This window comes from Saimiri boliviensis, chromosome 2 (assembly GCF_048565385.1).
Source record: "Saimiri boliviensis isolate mSaiBol1 chromosome 2, mSaiBol1.pri, whole genome shotgun sequence".
In the NCBI taxonomy this organism is placed as follows: domain Eukaryota; kingdom Metazoa; phylum Chordata; class Mammalia; order Primates; family Cebidae; genus Saimiri; species Saimiri boliviensis.
In genome coordinates this window covers 26,615,954-26,628,979 of record NC_133450.1, presented here as the reverse complement: position 1 = coordinate 26,628,979, position 13,026 = coordinate 26,615,954, and positions in this window count along the sequence as shown.

The following is a 13,026-nucleotide window of genomic DNA, read 5'->3' as shown; positions in this document are numbered from 1 at the left end:
ACTTAAAACAACAGAAATTTGCTCTTGCACAATTCTGGAGGCCAGAAGTATGAAACCACGTCGTCGGCAGGGTCGGAACGGTGGCACGTGGAAGGTGCTCATCCGTGAAAGAATAAGCGGGAAAGAATAAATCATTCCTTGCCTCTTTCGGCTTCTAGTGGCTGCCGATGTTTCCCGACTGGTGTCTGAGTCATTCCAACCTCTGCCTCCAGCTTCACATGTCCCTCTCCCTTGTGTGTCTACCCTGTGTCTCTCTCCTTACGAGGACGCCAGTCATTGGATGTAGGGCCCACTCTAGTCAAGAGCGACCCTTGATTACAACTGCGAAGACTCTTTCCAAAAAGGTCACATTTACAAGCCCTCGGGGTTAGGGCTGCAACATATCTTTTGGGGGGGACATCGTTCAACACACAACAATGACCTCGCCTCGGAAGATGCATGCCATCGGCTCTGCAATGGCAGGTGGCTACAAGGGTCGGTCCTGTTCAGGGAGGGAGGAGACACAATGATGTGAATACAGGAGGTAGTGACAATGAGGGGCTATCGTGGAAGCAGGCTACCACGATAGCAGAGAGCAAACTGAACTCGGGACAGACTCCCGTATGTAGTATGTACAAAGGAAATAATGGGGAACCAGTTGCACAGCCTCAGGGCCCTCAGCCTACCAAGAATATAAACAGTGTGGACAATGGGGAGAGTTTGGAAATAGAAACTTCCAGAGAGGGCGAAGCTATGCTGTAAGCTACCCCCACCAAGGAGGCAGGGGCACTACCACTTTCAACTCAAGCCTAGTGATGGGGGCCTCCATGCAGCCACGTGGAGCTGTGGGCCCCCACAGGACTGTGCCAGGAGGGGCCGCATTAGGATGAGTGAAGGGGCTGTGTGAGTTCTGTGGGCTCTCCCCATGGGCCAGATGTGGATCAGACTGGACCATGGCAGGAGAGAGGGCCAAAGTGGGAGCCATTTTAACTCCTGTGGTGCCTCCGAGAAGGGGAAAGGGATGTCAGCAGGAAGAAGTCAGAAGAGGCTGCTGGATTTCCAGGGGTTGAAGATGCAGTCATAACCGTACCTGAAACGGAGGTGCAAAGCAGGAACTTCAGGACAGAACTTGAGAGATGAGAACTTCTTTTTTTTTTTTTTTTTTTTTTGAGACAGGGTCTCACCCTGTCGCCCAAGCTAAAGTCCAGTGGTGCAATCTTGGCTCACTGCAACCTCCGCCTCCTGGTTTCAAGTGATCCTCCTGCCTCAGCCTCCCAAGTAGACAGGACTACAGGCGTGCACCACCACCCCAACTAATTTTTGCATTTTTGGTAGAGACAGGGTTTAGCCATGCTGCTCAGGCTGGTCTAGAACTCCTGGGCTCAAGTGATCCACCCGCCTCAGCATCCCAAAGTGCTGGGATTACAGGCATGAACCACCACTCCCGGCCAAGATGAAAACTTCTTCTTCTTTTTTTTTTTTTAGATGAAGTTTCCCTCTTGTTGCCCAGGCTGGAGTGCAGTGGCATGATCTTGGCTCACCCTCAACCTCCGCCTCCCGAGTTCAAGCGATTCTCCTGCCTCAGCCTCCCGAGTAGCTGGGATTATAGGCATGCGCCACTACGCCCAGCTAATTTTTTTGTTTTTGCAGTAGAGGCAGGGTTTCTCCATGTTAGTCAGGCCGGTCTCGAACTCCTGACCTCAGGTGATCTGCCCACCTCGGCCTCCCGAAGTGCTGGGATTAAGGCATGAGCCACCACACCTGGCAACTTCTGTTATCTTTCTAGTGCACCATATTACCACCTTGGTTTGTAGTTTTGTTTTAGTAAGGCTAGATCCTAATAAGAATCTTTCTGGAAATTAAATATTCTCTTGGATTGGATGACATCCCTGGCACAGATATTTTTAAGACCACTGGAAAGAGCCACCCAGTCTTTAGTTCCAGAGAACTCTCCAGGAAGAGCTTTCACCATCCGCCAGACCCAGAGCTGGCAATCAATCACACAACCAAGTAAAAACCCCTGTTCCCCTGCTCCCCATCCGTTTCCCTGCATCCTCACCTACCACTTCCACTTAGACTCTGAAAGCAACCAGCAAGTGGGAAGAGGGGTATTCAGGTGAGAACAGACAAAAGCCCACCATGTCCAGCCCCTGGCAGCTGGCAGCCCCCAACTAAGGCCTTAACTAGGGCAGAAGGAAGATTTCTCTTTGAAGAAAGATGAAAGTGTCATTTAATATCTTTGACTGGCTGCTTTAAATCTCTAAGTCCGTAGTGGATTTTGTGACACAAAATGAGCATCCCTAAGCATGACCAGAAGAGACTCGGGGTCGGTTGAGCTTTCAGCCAGGGGAAGGGGAAGAGCTTCCCTGGCTGAATAGCTCAAATGCACAATGAGAGCCAAAACAGATTGAGTTGCATGTTGGTTCCATCCCACATTCAAGGGATTGGTTGCACTGAACTAAGTCAAAGGATTGATTTCACTGAACCCACGCCTCTTTCACTGAACTAAGTCAAAGGGTTGGTTTCACTGAACCCACGACCCCGCGGGGATCTGGGCCTGATATTTCTTACCCGCTCCCCTCCCCATCATGGCAGAGCATTGACCCACAGGGAGGTTACTGAAGAAAATCCCTTCTCGGCTTTTGTGCAGAACTGAAGAATGTTTACTATTTTTCCCTTCCTATCTGTCTGGAAATGACACAAAGAATAACAACAACAAAAAAGAACGCCTTGTCCCCACGCAAAACACACCCACGCCCTCCTAATTCTTCACCCTGTGTTGGCCTGACTTCACCCTGGGATGGGGAAACTTCCCGGGAGGATACGGCTGACCTGGGAACACAAGTTGTTTTTTTGAAAGCTTTGTGCAAACTCAACTAAGTAGGGGAGGGGTCTGGGCAAGGACAAGAAAGCAAAAGGGGGCAGGGTGGGAACAGTTCTGCTAAACCAAAAAATTCCCCAGGAATGATGGCACCGTGGTGCTCTGATAAGTCCTTTAAATGTCTTATTAATTATTGGGGTAAAAGTCTGGCTACCTCTGAGTCTCCCCTTTCTCACTGTCCTTGCCCAAGCTTGGGACTAACTCTTGTCTTTTTTTGAGTCAGGTTTGGGCTGGGCACAGTGGCTCACTCCTATAATCCCAGCACTTTGGGAGGCTGAGGCTGGAAGATCACTTGATACCAGCCTGGGCAACATAGCGAGACCTCATCTCTACAAATAATAATAATAAAAAAAATTAGCTTGGCATGCTGGTGAGCCTCTGTGGTCCCTGCTACTCAGGAATCTGAGGCAGGAGGATTGCTTGAGCCCAGGCAGTGGAGGTTGCAGTGAGCTGTGATTGCACTACTGCACTCTAGCCTGTGTGATAGAGCAAGACCCTATCTCAAAAAAAAAAAAAAAAAAAAGAGTCAGGGTTTGTAAAGAAGGGTGCCCCTTGAGAGAAAGCACCAGAACAAGGCAGGAGCTGGGGCTATGGAGAGTCTGGAGTCTGCAGAGCATGGGACTTTGGTCAGAGACCCACCAGCCATGTTCCAGCTCCTAGCAAGGACCTGGCTGAGCAGAGGTGAGAGTGTGGAGGTGAGCCTGGAAAGCATGCAGAGGATTCCAGACATATTCCACGGTCAGAGCTTCTGGAAAGCCCATCTTCTCTAGCACAGCGGCTTTGGGGAATAGCCATCCTGATTCTCTGTATTATTACAGCACAAAGCATTTATCATGCCGACAATGTCAGTGACATTTCAGGATCAAACAAGCTTAGTTTTTCACAGCCTATAGGAGAGAAGGCTCCTAACACTCTTTATTTTTATTTTTTTTTTTTTTATTTACTGAGACAGAGTCTTGCTCTGTCGTCTAGGCTGGAGTGCAGCGACGCAATCTCAGCTCACTGCAACCTTCACCTCCCGGGTTCAGGCAATTCTCTGCCTCAGCCTCCCCAGTAGCTGGGACTACAGATGTGTGCTACCACGCCTGGCTTTTTTTTTTTTTTTTTAATTTATTTTTAGTAGAGACTGTGTTTCACCACATTGGCCAGGCTGGTGTCGAACTCCTGACCTCAGACGATCCACCTGTCACGGCCTCCCAAAGTGCTGAGATTACAGGCGTGAGCCACCACGCCCAAACCCTAACACTCTTTAAAACCCCTCTCCTTAAGGGTTTCAGATGCTAGGCCCTAAATGCACTCTTGTCACCAGGCCACCCCCTTCTCTGGCTTTCCCTGACCCTGGTGCCCAGAGCTGTCACAATCCTCCACCAGGCAATGGCAGCACTCTCTGATCAGTTTCACCAGATAGCCTAATTGTAGATTCACTGAGAACCCCAGTGATGTCACTTTGCCCGGACCTGACAAGCCCAGGAGAGTCTGAGGGCGTGACCTTCCCTGGTGAGAACACAGCCACTCCAGGGGTTCTCATTCTCTCAGAGCATGCTTGCCCTGGGAGTAACTCCAGACAGTCTGAGCTCCTCGTGGGGTTACTAGGGTGATGTGGGCTGACCAGCCCTGCCTCTTCCCATACCTGAGACTTGGGAGGAAAAAACATGAAGTGCTTTTCCTTTTGCAGTCCCAGCAAAAGTCTCATTGCACTTAACTGGCTCTGACTTGAACATGAATTCATCATCGAGCAAAATACCATGGCTGGGGAATGTGATGGCCTAAGTGGCAGGCTGTAGTGACAGATCCCACTTCTGGGTCTGAGAGTAGAGTCAACTCTGTCTGCTGGACATCAAGAATGGGAAAGTGGGTCTCTCTGTGGTCTGTGCCTCCAAGATGACAATGAAAGGAAGGAACAATGGTTGTGCCAAAGATGGCCGCGGTCACGTGCAGCCTATCCACTGCGTGAACTGTGCCTGATGCACGCCCAAGGACAAGGACAAGGCCACTAAGAAATTTGTCATTCGAAACATAGTGGAGGCCGCAGCAGTCATGGACATTTCTGAAGCAAGCGTCTTCGATTTCTATGTGCTTCCTAAGCTGTATATGAAGCTATGTTACTGTGTGAGTTGTGCAATTCACAACAAAGTAGTCAGGAATTGATCTTGGGAAGCCTACAAGGACCAAACACCTTCACCCCGATTTAGACCCTGCATTTCACCCCGATTTAGTGGGGGTCGTGGGGGTGCTGCCCCGCGACCTCCACTAAAACCCATCCCCCAGCAAAACCGATGTAAGGAGCTGAGTCCTTAAAGACTGAAGACGGACTATTCTCTGGGGAAAAATAAAATGGAAATTGTACTTAAAAAATGGGAAAGTGGGGTTCCCAAAAGGAAAGTCAGTATAGTATTATTGGGAGGCAGGTGAAAGGATTCTTGATGGCAAAAAGCAATACATAGCAACCACAGTCTTTTTAATTTTATTTATTTATTTTTTTGAGACAGAGTCTCACTCTGTCGCCCAGGCTGGAGTGCAGTGTGAGATCTCAGCTTACTGCAGCCTCAACCTCCTAGGCTCAAAGAATCCTCCCACTTCAGCCTCCAGAGTAGCTAGAATTATAAGTGTGCCTCACTGCACCTGGCTACTATTTGTATTTTTAGTAGAGATGGAGTCTCACCATGTTGCTCAGGTTGGTCTCGAACTCCTGAATTCAAGTGATCCATCCACCTCGGCCTCTTGAAGTGCTGGAGTTATAGGTGTGAGCCACCACGCGTACCACAGTATTTATACCAAAAAGAAGCTCACTCTTAAATTGACTAAGGTGAGAGCTAAAAGTTTAAGGAAGGCTTTACCGAGTGGTACTATAATACTTGTGCCATGATTGTCCAAATCAACCTCCAGGTGACAAACAAAAACTCTCTCAGGTGTCTCTAGGACAAACTAGTATCGAGTTTATTCAGATGGATCTCTAAAACGGAGACTAACAGAGTTTCACCAAGATTTTTCCTCCCCTTTTTTCACTGTAACATATATGTCATTGGGTCCATAGTTGTCCAGCTGGAGATAGCATTTCCCAACTTTCCTTGCAAACTTTCAAATCTTAGTACATGTGAGTCCTAGCCCTAGAGTGAGAAGTCACTTGGGGGACACCTTGCAGTTAGGTGTGACTGTATGACTAAGTTTGCACTATATGGGCAGAAGAGATGACTACACCTAGGCCTTAAGATAGTGGACATGCAGCAGGCTGAGGCACAAGAATTGCTTGAACCCAGGAGGCAGAGGTTGCAGTAAGCTGAGATCATGCCACTGCACTCCAGCCTGGGTGACAGACCGAGACTCAGTCTCCAAAAAAATAAAAATAAAAATAAAAATAAGATAGTGGGCGTGTCTCATCTGTATTCTTTCTCCTTCCCTTGAACCAGAACATGATCTTACCTGAGACCTAGCTTTGCCATGCAAGTAAAAATGATGCCTAAGAGATGACAGGAAAATGCAAAGAACCTGGATCCCTGAATGACCATGTGGAGCAGAGTATCCTGCCAATCTGCAATGAATACTTCAAGTGAGAAAGAAATTTGTCTTTTCTGACAATGCTGCATTTCACCTATTCTCAGATCCAAGTTTTAAACGTATTCTAATATCTTTGAAATCCATGGTGCTGTTGGCCAAGTAGTGGAGAAGACCACCCTTAAGATATACTAGACCCCAGGAAAATATTTTTTTTCTGGAACTTCTCCAAATTAATCCTAGCACTTTGGGAGGCTGAGGCAGAAGGATTGTTTGAGCCCAGGAGTTTGAGGATGCAGTAAGCCATGTTCATACCACTGCACTCCAGCCTGGGCATCAGAGCAATGTCCTGTCTCAAAAAAGTATAATAATAAAAATAAACAAATTAGGCCGGTGTGGTGGCTCATACCTGTGATCCCAGCAATTTGGGAGGCCGAGGTGGGTAGACTGTTTGAGCCCAGGAGTTTGAGACCAACCTGGGGAACATGGCAAAACCCCATCTCTACTAAAAATACAAAAAATTAGCCAGGCATGGTGATACGTATCTGCAGTCCCAGCTACTTGAGAAGCTGAGGCACGAGAATCCACTTCAGGAAGCAGAGGCTGTGGTGAGTGAAGATCACGCTATAGTACTCCAGCCTGGCCAACAGAGTGAGACTCTGTCTCAAAAAAAAAAATACAAATAAAAAATAAATTATTTTTGCCGGGCGCGGTGGCTCAAGCCTGTAATCCCAGCACTTTGGAAGGCCGAGGCGGGTGGATCACGAGGTCAAGAGATCGAGACCATCCTGGTCAACATGGTGAAACCCCGTTTCCACTGAAGTGCAAAAAATTAGCTGTGCATGGTGGTGCGTGCCTGTAATCCCAGCTACTCCGGAGGCTGAGACAGGAGAATTGCCTGAACCCAGGAGGCGGAGGTTGCGGTGAGCCGAGATCGCGCCATTGCATTCCAGCCTGGGTAACAAGAGCGAAACTCCGTCTCAAAAAAATAAATAAATAAATAAATAAATAATTTTAAAATTAATACATTGCAAAATTCATAGATCCTTGTGAAGTATAGTGATTTATCACAGAAGATTTAGAATAATGGGTAAAGAAGAGCTACTCGTGTATTTACTTGTTTATGGTGTAATCAATGCACATGAATATTTTTTTCTACCTGCCAGGCATCATTTCTTCCTATTTTGATCCAGTAACTCTCTCTTCATAACTTCATATCTCCCACCATGAGAAAACAAGAGGAACAGATCCTTATGTTGGTTCAATACAGGACAAATAATATTATTCTTTTAAGAACTATGCCAACGTTCTGTTTCAGCCTTTACTTGCCTTTGATGCATGCTATCATTTGATGTTTACTGAAGCTTTGTCTCCATTCTAGAAATTGCAGGTTGTGTGGAAGTGACGTCTTGTGTTCTTTTAATAGAGATCCTGTGTTTCCAGTCCAAGTTTCCCTGTGTGGCCAAAGCTAATGTTGAAACAGGGATGTTTAAACAAGTAGCAGTGGTAACAAAACACTTTGATTTTAAACTTAGAATATAGTTATACCACAAGAGCTAGTTTTTTTAAATTTGTTTTTGAGTGGGAGTCTCACTCTGTCACCCAGGCTAGAATGCAGTGGTGGCTCACTGCAACTTCTGCCTCCCTAGTTCAAGCAATTCTCCTGCCTCGGCTTCCCGAGTAGCTGGGTCTACAGGCGCATGCCACCATGTCCGGCTAATTTTGTGTCTTTTTAGCAAAGACCGGGTTTCACTGTGTTAGCCAGATGGTCTTGAACTCCTGACCTCATGATCCGCTGGCCTTGGCCTCCAAACGTGCTGGGATTACAGGCGTGACCCAACGTGCCTGGCAAAAAAAAAAAAAAAAAAAAAATGTTTAACTCCTTTTACTACTCGTTCAAACCTTAGTACACGTGGGTCCCAGCCCTGGAGTAGTCACTTGGGGGACACCAGGTCACCAGCAGTACCTCCTATGGCCACTGGCTGGCTCTAAAACTCAGTTTTTTGTTTCGGAGACAATGCTTCCTCTGTCGCCCAGGCTGGAGTACAGTGGGGCAAATATATCCCACTACAACATCCACCTCCCAGTCTCAAGCGATCCTCCCACCTCAGCCTCCCAAGTAGCTGGGACTGCAGGCGTGCACTACCACTCCTGGCTAATTTCGGTATATTTTGTAGAAATGAGGTTTTGCCATGTCGGCCAGGCTGGTCACGAACTGCTGGGCCCAAGAGATTCTCCTGCCTCCCAGAGTACTGGGATTAGAGGCGTGAGCCGCTGCACCCCGCCAGTTTCTGCAGTTTCTCTCACCAAGTGAAGACGGTGTCAAGTGAGCTGCTGACTGCTTTTCCAGCCCTTAGGCAGGCCCTGCCGCCTTCAGGTCAGCGTCCTGTGCTGCTATCCCTCCAGTCAACACAGAGGAGGGTCTTCCACCCGCGGTCCCCAAGGCAGACCCAAGGGACCCAAGGCCGGCCTCAGCTGTGCAGATGCAGTGGGAAGTCCTTGCCTGTGGAGCCCCCACCTTGGCCCTGCCCTGGGTGCTGCGGGTTCTGGGGATGCTCTGCCGTCATCTGCCAGAGATGGAAGGCCCATGGACCCATCCGCGTGACACCTCACATGGTGGAAGTCATTGCAGGGATGGCAGTTTGACCTCGGGGCGAGGGCAGGTGTCCGGGAAGAGGAGTATGGGAAGAGCTTGGGGTCAGAGGGATGCCACAGAAGAACGCGGGAGCACTTGTGGCCCGCCTGGGGGAAACGAGGGGCGGCAGGAGTCCCTTTCCCCTCAGGGCCAGCACCTTCCCCCTGAAGGCTGCCAGGGGACCACAAGCACAGCTGCCAGCAAAGGAGTTGTGAATGCGTGAGCGACAGGCCACAAGATGTATATTTGTGGGACGAATATACAAAACAACAAAAGGGACAAAGTTATTAGTGGGATATGGGACAAGATCCTGTGTCAACAGAAACTGAACAACAAAGTGAACTGAAGGCCAATCCTTCAGATAAAAAATGAATTTAAACCAATTCATCTACTCTTGTAACTCCAATCGTATTCAACATAGAGAGCTTCAAAGCACCCTTGAATCAGGCCACAGGCTCAGGAGGCAGGTGAGGGATCCTGGACTTGGGGTCGCCTTGCCTGCTGGGGTTAGGGCCTCTGGGGGGAAGCCGGTCATACCACAAAACATTTTAATGCCAAAGTCACGATCGTTTAGTGACACAGGCTGGCCTTTCCCAAAATATGACACGATATGGCATTCCTTTTTATTAATCAAAGTATATTTTTGTGTGCCAGCGGTGAATGGGCTCCAGATAGAGGCAGTGGCTCTATTTGTCCAGGTTTAAGGGTTCTGGTGTTTGTCACTGCCTACACATGTAGGATCCTTCTAGTAAGATTTTAAAAAGTGCCAGCATGAGTGCAGTGGTTCACACCTGTAATCCCAGCACTTTGGGAGGCCGAGGCAGGAGGATTGTTTGAGCCCAGAAATTCGAGACTAATCCCATAGCGATACATCATCTATAATAAGAAAAAAAAATTAGGCCAGGCATGATGGCTCACGCCTGTAATCCCAGAACTTTGGGAGGCCAAGGTGGGAGGATCACCTGAGGTCAGGAGTTCAAATCCAGGCCAACATAGTGAAACTCTGTCTCTAGTCAAAATATAAAAATTAGCCGAGTGTGGTGCCACATGCCTATAATCCCAGCTACTCGGGAGGCTGAGGCACAAGAATCACTTGAACACAGTAAGCCAAGATGGTGCTACTGCACTCCAGCCTGGGCGACAGAATGAGAATATCTCAAAAACAAAAAAATAAAAAAATTAGCCAGGTATGGTGGCACATGCCTATAGCCCTAGCTACTCGGAGGCTGAGGCTGGAGGATCCCTTGAGCCCAAGAGTTCAAGGCTGCAGTGAGCCATGATTGTGCCAGTGCACTCTGCCCTGGGTGATAGAGCCAAGACCCTGTCTCAAAAAAAAAAAAAAAAAAAAAAAAAAAAAAAAAAAAAAGAGAGTGGCTTGGAAATAATCACAGAGATAATAGAAACAAAATTCTTTCAAGATATGTTATATCACTAATGCTTTTGGCACGAAGGACAATATTGTTGGGAAAACACAGCAGTGATTCTGAGATGAAAAGTGGTTCAGCTGGGCGTGGTGGCTCACACCTGTAATCCCAGCACTTTGGGAAGCTGAGGCAGGTGGATCACTTGAGGTCAGGAGTTCAAGACCAGCCTAGCCAATATGGCAAAACCCATCTCTACAAGAAATACAAAAATTAGCTGGGCGTGGTGGCACATGCCTGTAATCCCAGCTACTTGGGAGTCTGAGGCAGAAGAATCACTTGAACCTGGGAGGTGGAGTTTGCAGTGAGCCCAGATCACGCCACTGTACTCTAGCCTGGGTGACAGAGCAAGACTGTTTCAAAAAGAAAGGTGTTTTCAGCAGGGTTGTGAATGTGGCAGGGGATCTTGCTGCTCAATGTCAGTGAGCACACAGGTATTTATTACGGTTATTTCCATTCTCTCTTAGTTTGGGCCTGGCCTCACCAGAAGAGATTGTTTTCACTGTACCCTAAGACACAGTAGTATGGCAGGATGGGTTCTGTCAGTTGCAGGCCCCTCATCTGAAGGAGACACAAGGTGGCTGATGTGCGAGCACAGAACCCCCTCTGGAAAATGCTTCAGCAGCCAAGAGAGAGCCACACTAAGGTGACTGAGATGCTGTGATTTCTTCCAGCTTGCTTTTTTTTTCTTCTTCTTCTCCTTTTGGTAGAGACAGTCTTGCTGTGTTGCACATGCTGGTCTTGAATTCCTGGGCTCAAGTGATCCTCGTGCCTCAGCTTCCCAAAGCACAGGGAAGACAGGTGTGAGCCGTCATGCCTGGCCCCAGCTTGTGTTTAGAGAAAAATGCTTTACAGTTAGCAAAGCACTTTCACCTACATTATCTCTTCCCACCTTATAACCCTGGAAAGAAGGGCAGACATCATCATCACTCATTTCAGAAATGAGAAGTATCTTGAAAAGGGAAAGGGACTTTCTCAGGGGATTCCGTCTTGTTATGTTAAGTGGCAGGGCCTAGATTCAACTAAGACCTTTAATGCCACATCCTGAGCTCTGTCTACCATACCATGAAGTCCACTTTTAGGGCAATCCCATTTCTATCTTTGTCTTTTGCGTTACCTGGATTGAAAGAATTTCATGTCTGTGTGTTTATTTTGGAGTGAGGTGCAGTGGATGATTCTTAGAACCTACAGAGAAAATTCTTGTACAGCAAAAAGTCCATTTGACAAAGCACTGTTAAATTTTGGACTACAACCATTGCAGATTTCTCCCAGGATTGCATTCTTACAGATTGCCGATGAGATGGAGCTTTCATGCATTATGTTTCTTAAGCAAATAAGTTGACTTCCTTTTCTTTCCCTTCTTTTTTTTTTGTCTGAGACCGAGTTTCCCTCTTATTACCCAGGCTGGAGTGCAATGGCACGGTCTTGGCTCACCACAGCCTCTGCCTCCTGGGTTCAGGCAATTATTCTGCCTCAGCCTCCTGAGTAGCTGGGATTACAGGCACGCGTCACCATGCCCAGCTAATTTTTTGTATTTTTAGTAGAGACGGGGTTTCACCATGTTGACCAGAATGGTCTCGATCTCTTGACCTTGTGATCCACCCATCTCGGCCTCCCAAAGTGCTGGAATTATAGGCATGAGCCACCGCGCCCGGCCTTTCTCTTTCTTTTATTGACACAGTCTCACTCTGTAGCCCAGGCTGGAGTGCAGCTCACGTCCTCGGCTCACTGCAACCTCCACCTCGTGGGTTCAAGTGATTCTTGTGCCAAAGCCTCTGGAGTAGCTGGGAATACAAGCACGCACTACCATGCCCAGCTAATTTTTGTACTTTTAGTGGAGATGGGGGTTTTACCATGTTGTCCAGGCTGGTCTCAAACTCCTGACCTCATGTGATCCACCCACCTGGGCTTTCCAAAGTACTGGGATTACAGGCGTGAGCCACCGTGCCCAGCCAAGGAAAGCTTCCTTTTCAAGAAACCCTCACTATTCCTGGGTTTTATGAATTATGGGATGGGGTGTACAAAACCACCAACCTCCTCACTTCTTTCTGAGGGAATGTGTTTTTCTTTCCGGGTTCACAAGGGGGCGTAGTTTTAAAGGCAAAAACTTTCCACCACCATGCCCCCCTCCCATCTCTCTCCATCAGGGAGAGGTGAGGGTTTCTGTCTAAGTTTGGCCGGCGCGGGAAAGGGTCAAAAGTCAATCACTCCAGCGGAAAGTTTAAAGGAACTCTCTTCATTGGCGGGGTGGGTGGGCTTGAAGAGGGAAAAAATTCCACCCAGGTTTAAAGTCTGTCCCCACACCAGGCCGTATTTCCCCTTTGTGGTCGCCTTCCACACTGTCTCGTGAAAGCTTTCTCTCTTCCTCTCCTTTTTCTCTTTCTCCACCTAAATAAATCACTTTCTGCAAACACTGTTTGGGGTCCGGTATTTTATTTTATGGGCGCAGCTCCGTGGTCTCCTCTCTCATTCTTAAAAAAGTAATAAACCGCCGGGCGCGGTGGCTCAAGCCTGTAATCCCAGCACTTTGGGAGGCCGAGGCGGGTGGATCACGAGGTCGAGAGATCGAGACCATCCTGGTCAACATGGTGAAACCCCGTCTCTACTAAAAGTGCAAA